Source organism: Rattus norvegicus, chromosome 13 (assembly GCF_021556685.1).
Source record: "Rattus norvegicus strain SHRSP/BbbUtx chromosome 13, alternate assembly SHRSP_T2T, whole genome shotgun sequence".
Taxonomy (NCBI): Eukaryota; Metazoa; Chordata; class Mammalia; order Rodentia; family Muridae; genus Rattus; species Rattus norvegicus.
Window position 1 is genome coordinate 1267619 of NC_141546.1, and position 12934 is coordinate 1280552.

Consider the following 12934-nt stretch of genomic DNA (forward strand, 5'->3'; position numbering starts at 1 on the left):
AGCTGAAATCAACCAAGTAGAAACAAAAAGGACCATAGAAAGAATCACCAGAACCAAAAGTTGGTTCTTTGAGAAAATCAACAAGATAGATAAACCCTTAGCCAGACTAATGAGAGGACACAGAGAGTGTGTCCAAAGAAACAAAATAAGAAATGAAAAGGGAGGGTAATTAGCGCGGCGAGTCCCAAACCAGTGGATCAATGCCCACAGCAGCTCTCTGCTCTCAATCCCCATGGGAGAGAGACCTTACCACCTGATCAAGTGGGCACTCCTGAGGCAGCAGAGCGAAAGAGACCACCAGCACTGCCCACCCCTGCTCACATCCCTGGCCCAAGAGGAAATTGTATATGACCTCTGGGTCCCTGTAGAGGAGGGCCTAGTAGCAGCAGATCCACTGCGTTTGAGACATAGCCAGAACCAGAAGGGACCGACCTGATAAACAGTTCTCTGCACCCAAATCCCGTGGGAGGGAGTGCTAAACCTTCAGAGAGGCAGACACGCCTGGGAAACCAGAAGACACTGCACTCTGCACACATCTCTGATGCCAGAGGAAAACACAAAACGCCATCTGGAACCCTGGTGCACGGAAGCTCCCGGAAAGGGCGGCGCAGATCTGCGTGGTTGTTGCCAACACGGAGAGCTCGTAGGCAAACTTGCAGCTTTATTTCTAATAGCCAGAATATGGAAACAAACAAATTGTCCCTCAACTGAAGAATGGATAGAGAAGATATGGTATATCTGAAAAAGGGGACACTATTCAGTTATTTAATAAAAAGATATCATGAATTTGTCAGGCAAGTGAACAGGATATTAGAATATCATCCTTAATGAGGTAACCCAGTATTGGTTATACTCATTTATAAGTAGATACACATAGGGTTATGCTCCATATCCCCTAAGAAGGTAAATATGAAAGAAGGCACATGCCGGGCTCTTTTTTTCTGGAAAATGTTGCAAAGGTGGTACCTAGCCTCAGAGACTTGACATGCCAGTGTGAACAGATACCCAGGGGTTGGTGGTAACCACTCCAAGGAAAAGGAGAGATGGGATGGGGAAAAGATTGTTGGAGAAGGTGGCTGAGTGGGGAAAGTATGATGCAAAGTGAATAATTAAAAAATAAATTTTAAAAAGAAGAAACTTCACTGATTAGGGATGAGAAATGAAATGTTTTATTGATATAGCAATAAGCCACATATTGTCTTTTTAATATTGAATATTAAGTTAATATTATTAATGTTAAGAGACTACTGATACTCTTTTGCCCTATGTTTAGTTAAATAAACTGTTAAACTTTGATTCATTTTTACATTATTCCTTCCTTTCCTGAATTCCTTACTTTCAGGAGATGCAGATAACCAGGCAGAACAGTTTAAAGCCAATAACTGACGAATAAGAAACCCAATCATTTTGAAGGTCAACTTTTCCATTAACCATTTACCCAATCATGTAATGCCAAGACTTGGAAACCCACCCTTGAATATTTTTTCCTTTATAAATCCCCTTCACACAGACCTTCAGTTTGTTCTACTATCTTGTTACATCAGGAAGATTTGTATGTGCCAAGTTCTTGACCTTATATAAAGACTGGTTTCCCCAGTGTAGGTAAATGACAGAGCATTTAGGTGGGAGTGTGTGGGTGAGAGTGAGAGCATCATCATAGAAGCAGAGGGAGCAGGAAGGGGGAAGTGATAACATTTGGAATGTAAATACATAAAATACCCAATGAAAGTTGCAAAAGAAAAAAAAAGGAGTCTACTGGGATGAGTAGCTAAGACAACGAGGGAAGTAATAGAAAGGGAAGAAAATATAGAAGAAAGGAAAGAAGGAAGGGTAAAGGTAACTTGTTTGTGTGTGTGTGTGTGTGTGTGTGTGTGTGTTTGTGTTTCTGTGTGTCTGTGTGTTTTCTTTTTTACCTTGTTCTTCCCGATAATCTCATGGTTCACACATTAAGAATTATATCTAATAACTTAAAGAATATATCTTATACTTCAGAATATACGCACACCTATTTCAAAGTCTTTACTAAATTTGAACAGACACATTTTAAATATAATTTATTTTTTTTACAGTCTTGATTTTATCCCCCTCCTGGTCCACCCTCTGACTATTCCACATCCCATACCTTTTTACCTTGTCTCCATGAGGATGTCTACAGCCTTCACAATTCAGACCTCCCAACTGCCTGGGGACTCTAGTCCCTTGACAGTTAGGTGCATCTTATCTGACTGAGTTCAGACCAGGCAGTTCTCTGCTGTGGTTCATATCTACTGCTGTGTGCTGCCTTGTTGGTGGCCTAGTGTCTGAGAGATCTCAGGGATCCAAATTAAATGAGACTGCTGGTTTGCCTTCAGGGTCAACCTTGTCTTTGGTTTCTTCTAACTTTTCCTTAACTCAAACACAGGGATCAGCAGCTTCTGTCCACTGGTAGGGTGTAAATATCTGCATCTGACACTTTCAGCTGCTTGTTGGGTCTTTCAGAGGGCACTCGTGATACACACCTTTTTTTGTGAGCCTCAGTAATAGTGTCAGGCCTTGAGCTTTCCCCTTCAGTTGGCTCCACTTTGGACTGGCTGCTGGAAATCTTTTTTCTCAGTTTCTTCTCTATTTTTGTCCCTGTAGTTCTTTCCGACAGGAAAAATTATAGGTCAGAGTTTTTGACTGTGATGGCAACCCATCTCTTTACTTAATTCCCTGCCTTTCTGCAAGGGATGGGCTCTACAAGTTCCCTCTCCCCATTGTAAGGCATTTCATGTAAGGTGCTTTGAGCCCTGAGAATCTCTCACTTCCCATGTCTCTGGGACGTTCTGGAGGGTTTCCCCCACCTCTACCTCCCGAGGTTGCCTGTTTCAATTGTTTCTGCTGCGACTTGGGGCTTCAGTCTTGTTTTCCCCATTCAATATCTGATCAAATTCCCCTCTTTCCCTCCATGTTTTCTTTTCCACCCAGGCTTCTCCTTTCCTCTTCCCTCCTGTCATTCCTTTCTGCTCCCTTTCTCCTAGGATAAAGGCATCCTCACTAGGGTTCTTTGCGTTGTTAACCTTTTTGTGTTCTGTGGCTTGTATACTGGGTATTGTATATTATTTTGGCTAGTGTCCACTTATTAGTGAGTATGTACCTTGCATGCCCTTTTGGTTCTGACTCACCTCACTCAGTATAATATTTTCTAGTTCTGCAAAACTCAGGATTCCCTTGTTATTAATAGCTGTGTAGTCTGTGATTTTTATTTATCAAGTCACTTTACTTTGTTCATGAACTAAATCTATCCCAACTGTATGAATTAATAAATCAACTTAATTATATTTCTGATTAGCATGTGTGTGAAAATAATTATATTACAAGATATATCAACTCTATGCTTCAAAATAATATAGTCAAGAAAAATGAAGAAGGAGAAGCATAAGAGCATAAGATGTAAATCTCTGCTTCCCTCTCCCTCCCTCCCCCTCCCCTGCACCTCTCTCTCTCTCTCTCTCTCTCTCTCTCTCTCTCTCTCTCTCTCGTGTGTGTGTGTGTGTGTGTGTGTGTGTGTGTGTGTGTGTGTTTGTGTGTGTGTGTGTTTTGTATACACCTGATAAGAGAAGATATCAAATTTAATTTTCAGGTACTCTTTCTCAGGAACCTGTCCACTTTGTTGTGACATGAGAATTCTCCCGGTAGGACAATCTGTAGATTAAGTTAGGCAGACTTTCCACCCAGACCAAAGGATCTTACTGTCACTTTCTCAGGAGTCCTGTGAAATTAAGCATATGGTAACGCATCTGACATTTACATAATTTCAGGTGCTGGAATTGATGTCTTTATTCTTGAAAGCATAGTATCTTAGAGATAATGAATTCTTTTCATTCTAATTTGAACAAGTTTTTAAATTGCAACTTATCAGTAACTTTGTCATCAAAGCTACAGTCAGAATTATGAAAGTAGCTTGATTGATTTGCATTATGTGCAGGAAGGCTTTAACACAGAATGGAGATACCTTCAAGACAGTACATGGATGTGAATCAATGACCTGCTGCTATTGCTTTCTAGTCACGAGCTTAGTCATCATTGTGGGTCTATGTTTTCCTCCAAGTATCTTATCCTTGGTATCTGTGGGTTTCTTTTTGACAAATTTGTAATAAAAAATAAATCCATTGCTGTAGATATATTTTGCTATTTTCAGCTAAATAAGCACGCCAATAGCATGATATGCACTACATATGCACCAAAATATTTGGGGCTAAATAAAAACAGGGTTATCCAGGGGAAAGTTCTAAATGTGCAAGCCTAACTACTTGGATCCATATGATAGGCCAGTTATGGTATAATGCATCTTTAATATTAGTGCCCCTATGTGGAGAAAGAAGCCAGACACACAGAATACCCAAAACATTCAGATATTAGATAGTCTGTAGTACACTGGAATGTGATGTTTAACAGTAGAAAGTAAGAGAGACTACTTAAAGAAGGTAGAAGCTAAAACTGACTCTTGAAAATTGTCCTCTGACTTCTAAATAAACAACATGTCAATGCTTATGTCCTTACATAAGAAAGAAAGAGAAAGGATAAGGAGGGGGAGGATGCAAAAAAATTAAAAAAAAGAGATAAAGGAAAGAGAAGTAAGTAAAAAGGAATGGAGAAAGAAATTTGAAATTTTGTCATCTAATTCCTAAATGTTAATGTTGCTATAATAAACGTTAAATCATTGTCATTCATGTGTCATTAGTTAAAGGAAATCATTTAATAGACATGGATATTTTATATATGCAGGTTTATCTATTGTACTTTCATATGTTCCGTGTATCTGATTGTTTTATGTACAGGATCTCAAAGGGATGAGTGATGTCTACACAGCTTTGCCTTTTCTTTGATGTTTTAAATGCTCTGTGAGATTAATTCTTCTTGCCTCTTTCATTTGACTGTGAAACAGATACCTCTTTTCTGCATAAGTAAGAACACTGTGCACTATGGTGATAAAAGGGACCTTCAAGACCATTCGCTAAAAATGCATTCTTTTCTTAAGCTTCAGTTTGAAAATGTGCAGTTGTCAATCATTTATGAACTCCTGAAAATTTCTGGTGAATCCCTTCTAACAAACCATCTAAGTGTGATAGCTGGCGGCACATTTGTTTTACACAATCCAATATTCATAGGCTATGAAACTACCAAAAACATCATCACTAGTATAGTCTATACCCCACACATGTTCTTAAACTGCACGTAGTCACATAGTTCTTTACACAGCTCTTTCTCTTGATTTGTTATTTCTTCCTTTTTTTTTTTTAATGTGGACAGGTTTAATAGGAGAAGAGGAGAGGAAAGGAGGCCACCCATCGGCATGTAAAGGGAAGTGAGGGTTGGGGAAAGAAGGAACAAAGACTGCGTGCTAGAGCAAAGAAGAACAAAGAGCAAGAAAGAGAGAGAGAGAGAGAGAGAGAGAGAGAGAGAGAGAGAGAGAGAAAGAGAGAGAAAGAGAGAAGTGCTTGATTTGTTTCTTAAGTCTAAAGCATTTTTTGCCAAAATAAGGGTGTTGTTCTCCTATACTCCATTGCTATGGTTTCCTGTCCAAAAAATGCATGAGATCAAGACAATCAGCACTAAACATTGAGTAGACAGAAACTTATGGGTTCTCATGCCTAGCATAGGATCTATTGAATATCAGTGGCTTCTGAGGTAGAGAATAAATGTTGGCCCCTGTAAGTCATCAGAGTCCAGGGGATGTTCGTATACCCTGTGGGCACTGGCAGAATTTGACTTGGTATATATGTGTGTGTGTGTGTGTGTGTGTGTGTGTGTGTGTGTGTGTGTGTTTAGGTGTAGGTATAGGTATGACAGAAAGAGACAGTCAGACAGTGAGGGAGAAAGGAAATGAGGGAGGGGGTAAAGGAGGAAGTAAGAGAAGAAGGAAGGAAGGAAGAAATGAAGGATGAAAGGAAAGAATAAATTGTGAGACTTGGAGAGGAAGTGAATGGATCTTTGGGAATTACTGAGTATGATCAAAATACATATAATAATTTCTCAAAGAATTACTAAAATAATATAATGTTAAGAAATGATACCCTCATTCTGATCTCAAAGGGAGAAGTAGTGCAGAAATGCAGAAGGAAGGATTATTAATTACTTCTTGTAATAGAGGTGGAAATATCATAATATGGACTAAGCTTTACAATGAACAAAACAATCTTATTTCTAAATATTGAAAGATATTCTAAAACAAATGCAGATATCACATACCAAAAGTTCTATCAATCATACATATCTATATATAATGCATTCAGCTATATAAGTTCACATTCTATATCTTTAATTTTATCTTTAATGTAAAATGTTCCAGTAATCAAAATACCATCTAAAAGCAAGAAATTGTACATCTTTCTTTTAAAAAAACTACTCTTGAATAAACATTAATATGATATTCTTATATTATCTCTGATGAAGAACAGCTCTGCTAATAAAATTACTCATCCTTGAAATTTTGAAACTATAATTTCATGTACTTTTATATTTTATATTTATATTTGAACATGTTAAAAAATTAACACATTTAAAACATTTAATTTCCAGCTGTCACATGAATTGAATGCATGGGCAAATAATATTTTATTATTGTAGTTTCCAGGAATTTAAGTCAGTAGGACTAGGCTATAGAAAGAAGAACAATGGAAGAAGGTGTAATTATCTCATCCTGGTTGCTCCTTGGTATGTTACTAACATGCATGCTGTGAACAGTCCCTGAATGAAGCTCCCACTACCTGGATCATTTGTGACAAACAGCTAATTCTTGCTGAACTCTTTGAAATGGAATTAAAAATATTTTTTTTCTACCTTTAAGTTGTGTTTTCAAGTTTCTTTTCATTGAAGATGTGCAAATGTAAAAAATCCAAAGCAGACTTAAGGAAGGGGCTGTATTGCTGCTTAAAAAAAAATCAAGCCAGTTGTCTAAGTTTTCTTAGATTACCCACAATATAATCTAGGAAATGGAGATTTACTCAAATGCCCTAGAACTTCAGTGTAACGAATACTGATGTCAGAAGTATTAACTTCTTGGAATGAACTATGTGTTTATAAAGATAATTCTGAATTTTTAGACAGAAACTGATATTGTTATTCTGGTCTTGTGACATAAAATCAGAGTCTCATATATGCCAGGCCCACAGTCTACCAGCAAAGCTATAGTCTCAGCCTGACAACATTAGTATTATAATACCAATCCCTGAGAGATAGAGTTTTAAATTAGCTCAAAACTCAGCAACAGGATCTGGCTCAGGAAGACAGAAGGTTAAAAATGCAGGAGGACTGGAACAGACTCACTGACTCTCCACATGTCACCGGACATGAGTAAATGAGTAATGGGTTCTTTTCTGCCCCTGGGATGTTTGCACAAGCCCCCATTGTGCCCTACAGATAATGTTCCAGCCATTGTGTACTGCGGATAGTATTCCAGGAAACCAAGCTGAAGCCTAACCAGATGTGTTTCAGATGCAGAGGCCTCATCAACTCTGACAAACATTTACCTTAAAGGACAGGAAACAAGATCTGTTCTCAGAAGAATGAAGGCTTGACCATTCCCCTGATTTAAACCCTAGAGTCATAAGAACAATCCTGTGACTTTGATAGTTTCCCCTTTTGACATTTTTGGTTATTTCCTTTTGACATCCCCTCATCTCCTGGGACTCTTTACTTCTTCCTTTAAAAAGCCTTTCTCCCAGTCACTCATGGTCATCACCTCTGTCTCTTTTGTGGGATACATGTAAGCCCAGAGATCTCTGTAATAAACCTCACCTCTTTGTATTGCATCAAGATGGTCTCTCGTGTGTCTGTGGTCCACAACTTCCTGAGAATTGAGTACGGGTCTCCCTTCAGGGATCTTTCATCCCCACTATAGGGCATTTCATCTAGGCTCCCACTTTTTGAGTCATGAGAGTCTCTCACATTCCAGGTCTGTGGTATATTCTGGAGCGTCTTCTCCACCTCCTACCTCCTGAAGTCACCTGCTTCTGTTCTTTCCGCTAGCCTTCATGGCTTCAGTCCTTTCCCCCTACACAGTAACAGCTCCTGGTCCCTTCCCTACTCCATTGTGTTTGATTTTTTCTCCCTTTTAGGTGGGAGTGAGGCATCCTCACTTGAACCCATCACCTTATTTACCTTTTTGAGTTCTGTCGACTGTATCTTGGGTATTCTATAGTTATTTATTTATTTATTCCTTTATTCTTTGTTAATAACTACTTATTAGTGGCTACATACCATATATGTCAATTTGGGTCTGAATTACCTCACTCAGGTTGATATTTTCTAGAGCCATCCAATTGTCTGCAAAACTCACAATGTCCTTAATCTTAATAGGTAAGTAGTATTCCATTGTGTAAATGAACCACATTTTCTGAGTCGATTCTTGTGTTTTGAAATATTTGGGTTGTTTCCAGCTTCTGGCTATCACAAATAAGGCCATTATGAATATAGTGGTAGTAGTTTTGCACCTGTGGCATGGTGGGGCATCTTTTGGGTATATTACTGAGTGGTATTGCTGGGCCTTTAGGCAATTATTTGAGGAACCTCCCAATTGATTTACACAGTGGTTCTCCCACTTCGCAATTCCACGAGTAATGGAGGAGTGATGCTTTTTCTCCACATCCTTGCCAAAAAGTGTCGTCACCTGAGGTTTTAACCTTAGTCCTTCTGATTGGTGTGAGGTGAAATCTCAAGGTCATATTGATTTGCTTTTCTCTGATCACTGAGCACCATCTGTTGATTGGGATGTGTTTTGTTTGTTGGTTTTGCTGTTGTTGTTGTTGTTGTTGTTGTTGTTGTTGTTGATTAGCTTTTGATTTCTTTATACATTTTGGATATTAATTGTCTAATGGATGTGGAGCTAGTGAAGTTTTTTCCCAATCGGTAGGTTGCTGATTTGTCTAATGGAATAATTCCATTGTCCCACAGAAGTTTTCCAGTTTCATGAGGTAGGTCACTTTTATCAATTCTTGATCTTAGAGTGTGACCCATAGGAGTTCTATTTAGGAAATTTCCCCCTGTGCCAATGAACTCAAATATCTTTAATATATTCTCTTCTATTAGATTGAGTGTGTTTGGTTTTAAGTTTAGGTCCTTGATCCACTTGAATTTGAGTTGTTTTGCAAAGTGACAAATATGGGTCTATTCTCATTTTTCTATATACAGACAGTCAGTTAGACCAACACTATTTATTGAAGAAGCTTTCTTTTTTCATTGTATATGTTTGTCTTCTTTATCTAGTGTGCATATGTGGTTTTATTTCTGAGTCTTCACTTCTATTCCACTGATCAAACTTTCAGTTGCTGTAACAATACCGTGAAGATTTTTTCATTATTACTTTGTATTAGAGATTGAGATTAGGGTTTGTGATTCAGACAGGTGTCCTTTTATTGTTAAGAATTGTTTTCTCAACAGGTATACAGGAATACTGGAATACAGGCTTATAGATGGGTCAAGTCATTGTCATAGAAAGCAAGACAAGCTAACACCAAAGACAACCTCATGGGGAGAGGCAAGCACAGGAACCTAAGCAACAGAAATCAAGACTACTTTGCATCATCAGAGACCAGTTCTCTCAGCAAAGCAAATACTGGCTATGCAAACACACAAGAAAAGCAAGATTTGGATTTAAAGATGCATCATCATCATGATGAGAGAGGACATAAAGAAGGAAATAAATAACTCCCTTAAGGAAATACAGGACAACACAGGTAAACCAGTAGAAGTCTTAAAGAGGAAACATAAAACTCCCTTAAAGAATTACAGAAAAACACAAACAGGTTAAAGAGTTGAACAAAGCCATCCAGGATTTAATCATGGAAATAGAAGGGGTAAAGAAATCACAAAGAGAAACAATGCTGGAGATAGAAAACCTAGGAAAGAGATCAGGAGTCATAGAAGCAAGCATCACCAAAAGAATATACAAAATAGAAGAGAGAATCTTGTAAAACTCAAAGCATAAGACTTATCTAACAGGAGACTCCTGTTAATGAGACATGAGACCAGAGAACAATGCAAAAGCAAGAGAATTATTATTCTAATGAGCTTGGGTTTAGTAACATAGGGAAGAGAGGCAACCACGAACAACTCATTAGTACAGTTTTATCCATTTTTTGAGGCAGGTTACAGTAATGGTGATTGGTCATGCAAGCATTTGTGGGATGAACTGACCTTTAGGTTGCTGAAGACTCCAGCAGTGTCAGGGTCCTTGATCTACATTCCTCTGGATAAATTTGAGACAATCCTGCCAGGAGGTAAGGGCTATCTGGCACCTTGGAGACATTCTCTGAACTGCTCCACATAAGATTGGGCCAATCGCTCCTGGATAGGAGGGGCTGTTTGGTGCCCTGAGGCTGGTAGAAAATAACTAGTCCTTTTCTTTCAGTATTAGCGGAAGAAAATATCATAGAAAACATTAGTTCAATCATCAAAGATAATGTGAAATGCAAAAAGCTTCTAAACCAAGACATCCAGGAAATTTTGGACACAATGAGAAGATCAAACCTAAGGATAATAGATAGAGAAGCCAACAAAACCTACTAACTTAAAAGGCCAGTGAATATATAATTATGGAAGAAAACTTCCCTAACCTAAAGAAAGAGATGCCCATAAATATACAAGAAACCCACAGAACTTCAAATAGATTGGAACACAAAAGAAAATTTTCCCACCACATTATAGTCAAAACACATAATGCACAAAACAAAGAATATTAAAAGCAGTAAGAAAAAAAAGAAAGTAACATATAAAGGCAGACCTATCAGAATTACACAAGACTTTTCACAAGAGAATACAAAAAACAGACAATCCTCAGCAGAGGATTGTCATACAGACCCTAAGAGATCACAAATTCCAGCCCAGGATATTATATCCTGCAAAACTCTTAATTAACATAGATGGAGAAAACAAGAGAATCCATGACAAAACTAAATTTACACACTATTCACAAATCTAGCCCTACAAAGGATAATAGTTAGAAAACTCCAACACAATGGGTTGAAAATACACCCTAGAAAAAGCAGTAATCATCTTGCAACAAACCAGGAAGGAGAAAAACAAACACAATTCCACATCTAACAACAAAAATAATAAGAAACAGGAAACAATGATCATTATTCCTTAATATCTCTCCTTTTGTTAAAGAGCAGTTACATATTCATAAATATTATATAAAACATACTATATAATAGTATTTTTCTTTTTTATTGGATATTTTCATTTATATTTAAACCGTTATTCCCTTTCCCTCTTTCCCTTCCATAAGCCCCATATCCCATCCTTCCCCATTTGTCTATAAGGATGTCCCCACTCCCCTTTCTAGCCCCCTTCCCTGACATTCCCTAACACTGCATGTGTAGCCTTGGTAAGAACAAGGGCTTTCCCTCCCATTGGTGTTCAACAATATTATCCTCTGCTACATAGGCAGCTAGAGCCATGGGCCTGTCTATTTTCAGTCTTTGGATAATGGTTTAGTCCCTGGAAGCTCTGGTTGGTTGATATTGCAGTTCTTATGAGATTGCAAGCCTCTTCAGTTTCTTCAATTATTTTTCTACCTCCTACAACAGGGACCCAATTCTTAGCTTAATGTTTGCTACTAGTATCTGCCTCAGTGTTTGTCAGACTCTGCCTGATACTCTTAATATCTCTTAACATCAATGCACCCAATTCTCCAATAGAAAGACATAAACTAACAGACTGGATGAAGAGGACACAGCATACACGAAACATACCTCAATGACAAACACAGTAACTACCTTAAAGTAAAATGCTGGAAAACATTTTACAAGCAAATGGTCACAAGAAACAAGCTAGAGTAGCCATTGTAACATTTAATAAAATTGACTTTTAGCACTTGAAGACCCAGCTATACCTTTCCTGGGCATATATCCAAAGATGCTCCAACCTACAACAAAGATATGTTCCACTATGCTCATAGCAACCTTATTTATAATAGCCAGAGCTGGAAAGAACCCAGATGACCTTCAACAGAGAAATGGGTACAGAAAACCTGGTGTATCTCTACAATGGAGTACTACTCAGCTATCAAAAACAAAGACTTCATGAAATTCATAGGCAAATTGATTTAACTAGAAAATATCTTTCTGTGTGACCTAACCCAATCACAGAAAAACACACGTAGTATGCACTCACTGTTAAGTGGATATTAGCCTAAATGCTCAAATTACCCAAGATGCAATGCACAAACCACTTTAAACTCAAGAAGGATGACCAAAATGTGGAAGTTTACTCCTTCTTTAAAAGGAAACAAAAATATCCATAGGAGGGGATAGGGAGACAAAGTTTAGAGCAGAGTCTGAAGGAATGGTAATTCAGAGCCTGGCCCACATGTGGCCCACACATATACAGCCACCAAACTAGATAAGATTGATGAAGCTAAGAAGTGCATGCTGACAGGAACCAGATATAGATTTCTCCTGAGAGATACAGCCAGAACATGTCAAATACAGACGCCAATGCTAGCAGCAAACCACTGAACTGAGAACGAGACCCCTGTTAGAGGAATTAGAGAAAGATCTGAAAGAGCTAAAGGGGCTTACAACCCCTTAAGAACAACATTGCCAACCAACTAGATCTCCCAGGGCCTAAACCACTACCCAAAGATAATGCATAGATTTACCCTGGGCTCCAACTGCAAGTGTAGCAGAGAATAGCCTTGTAGGGCACCAGTGGACGGGGAAGCCCTCTGCCAAGGTTGGAATCCAGTGCAGGGAATGTCGGGTGTGGGGTGGGGAATAAGGGGGTGAATGGGGGGAACAACCTTTTGGGGGATGGGGAAGGGATGGGTGCTTGTGGGCAGGAAACCAGGATAGGGAATAACCCTTGAAATGTAAATAAAGAAATTTATCCAATAAAAAAAAGAAAAAGAATGTAGGCCATTTGTACCAGCAGAAGTTGGTTAGTTTTCTGGGAGGAACAACAAAATCTGTGT

At 38.4% G+C, this 12934-nt stretch overlaps 1 protein-coding gene across 5 annotated transcripts in view; it reads right to left on the reverse strand.

Annotated features, from left to right (window-relative positions):
* Nucleotides 1–10279, reverse strand: part of LOC148001511 (uncharacterized) — a 46175-nt gene extending 35896 nt beyond the window's left edge. The window contains exons 1-2 of one of the 5 annotated variants that reach the window (XM_087582018.1): nt 10156–10279; nt 2499–2621 (exon numbers count right to left, since the gene is read on the reverse strand). The gene's annotated coding sequence lies outside the window, so the exon portion shown is untranslated. Of the gene's footprint in view, nt 1–2498; nt 2622–7758; nt 8008–10155 lie in introns of those variants that run through there. The other 4 variants (XM_087582021.1, XM_087582019.1, XM_087582022.1 and 1 more) reach the window with 4 other exon arrangements.
* Nucleotides 10280–12934: the final 2655 nt, after the last annotated feature.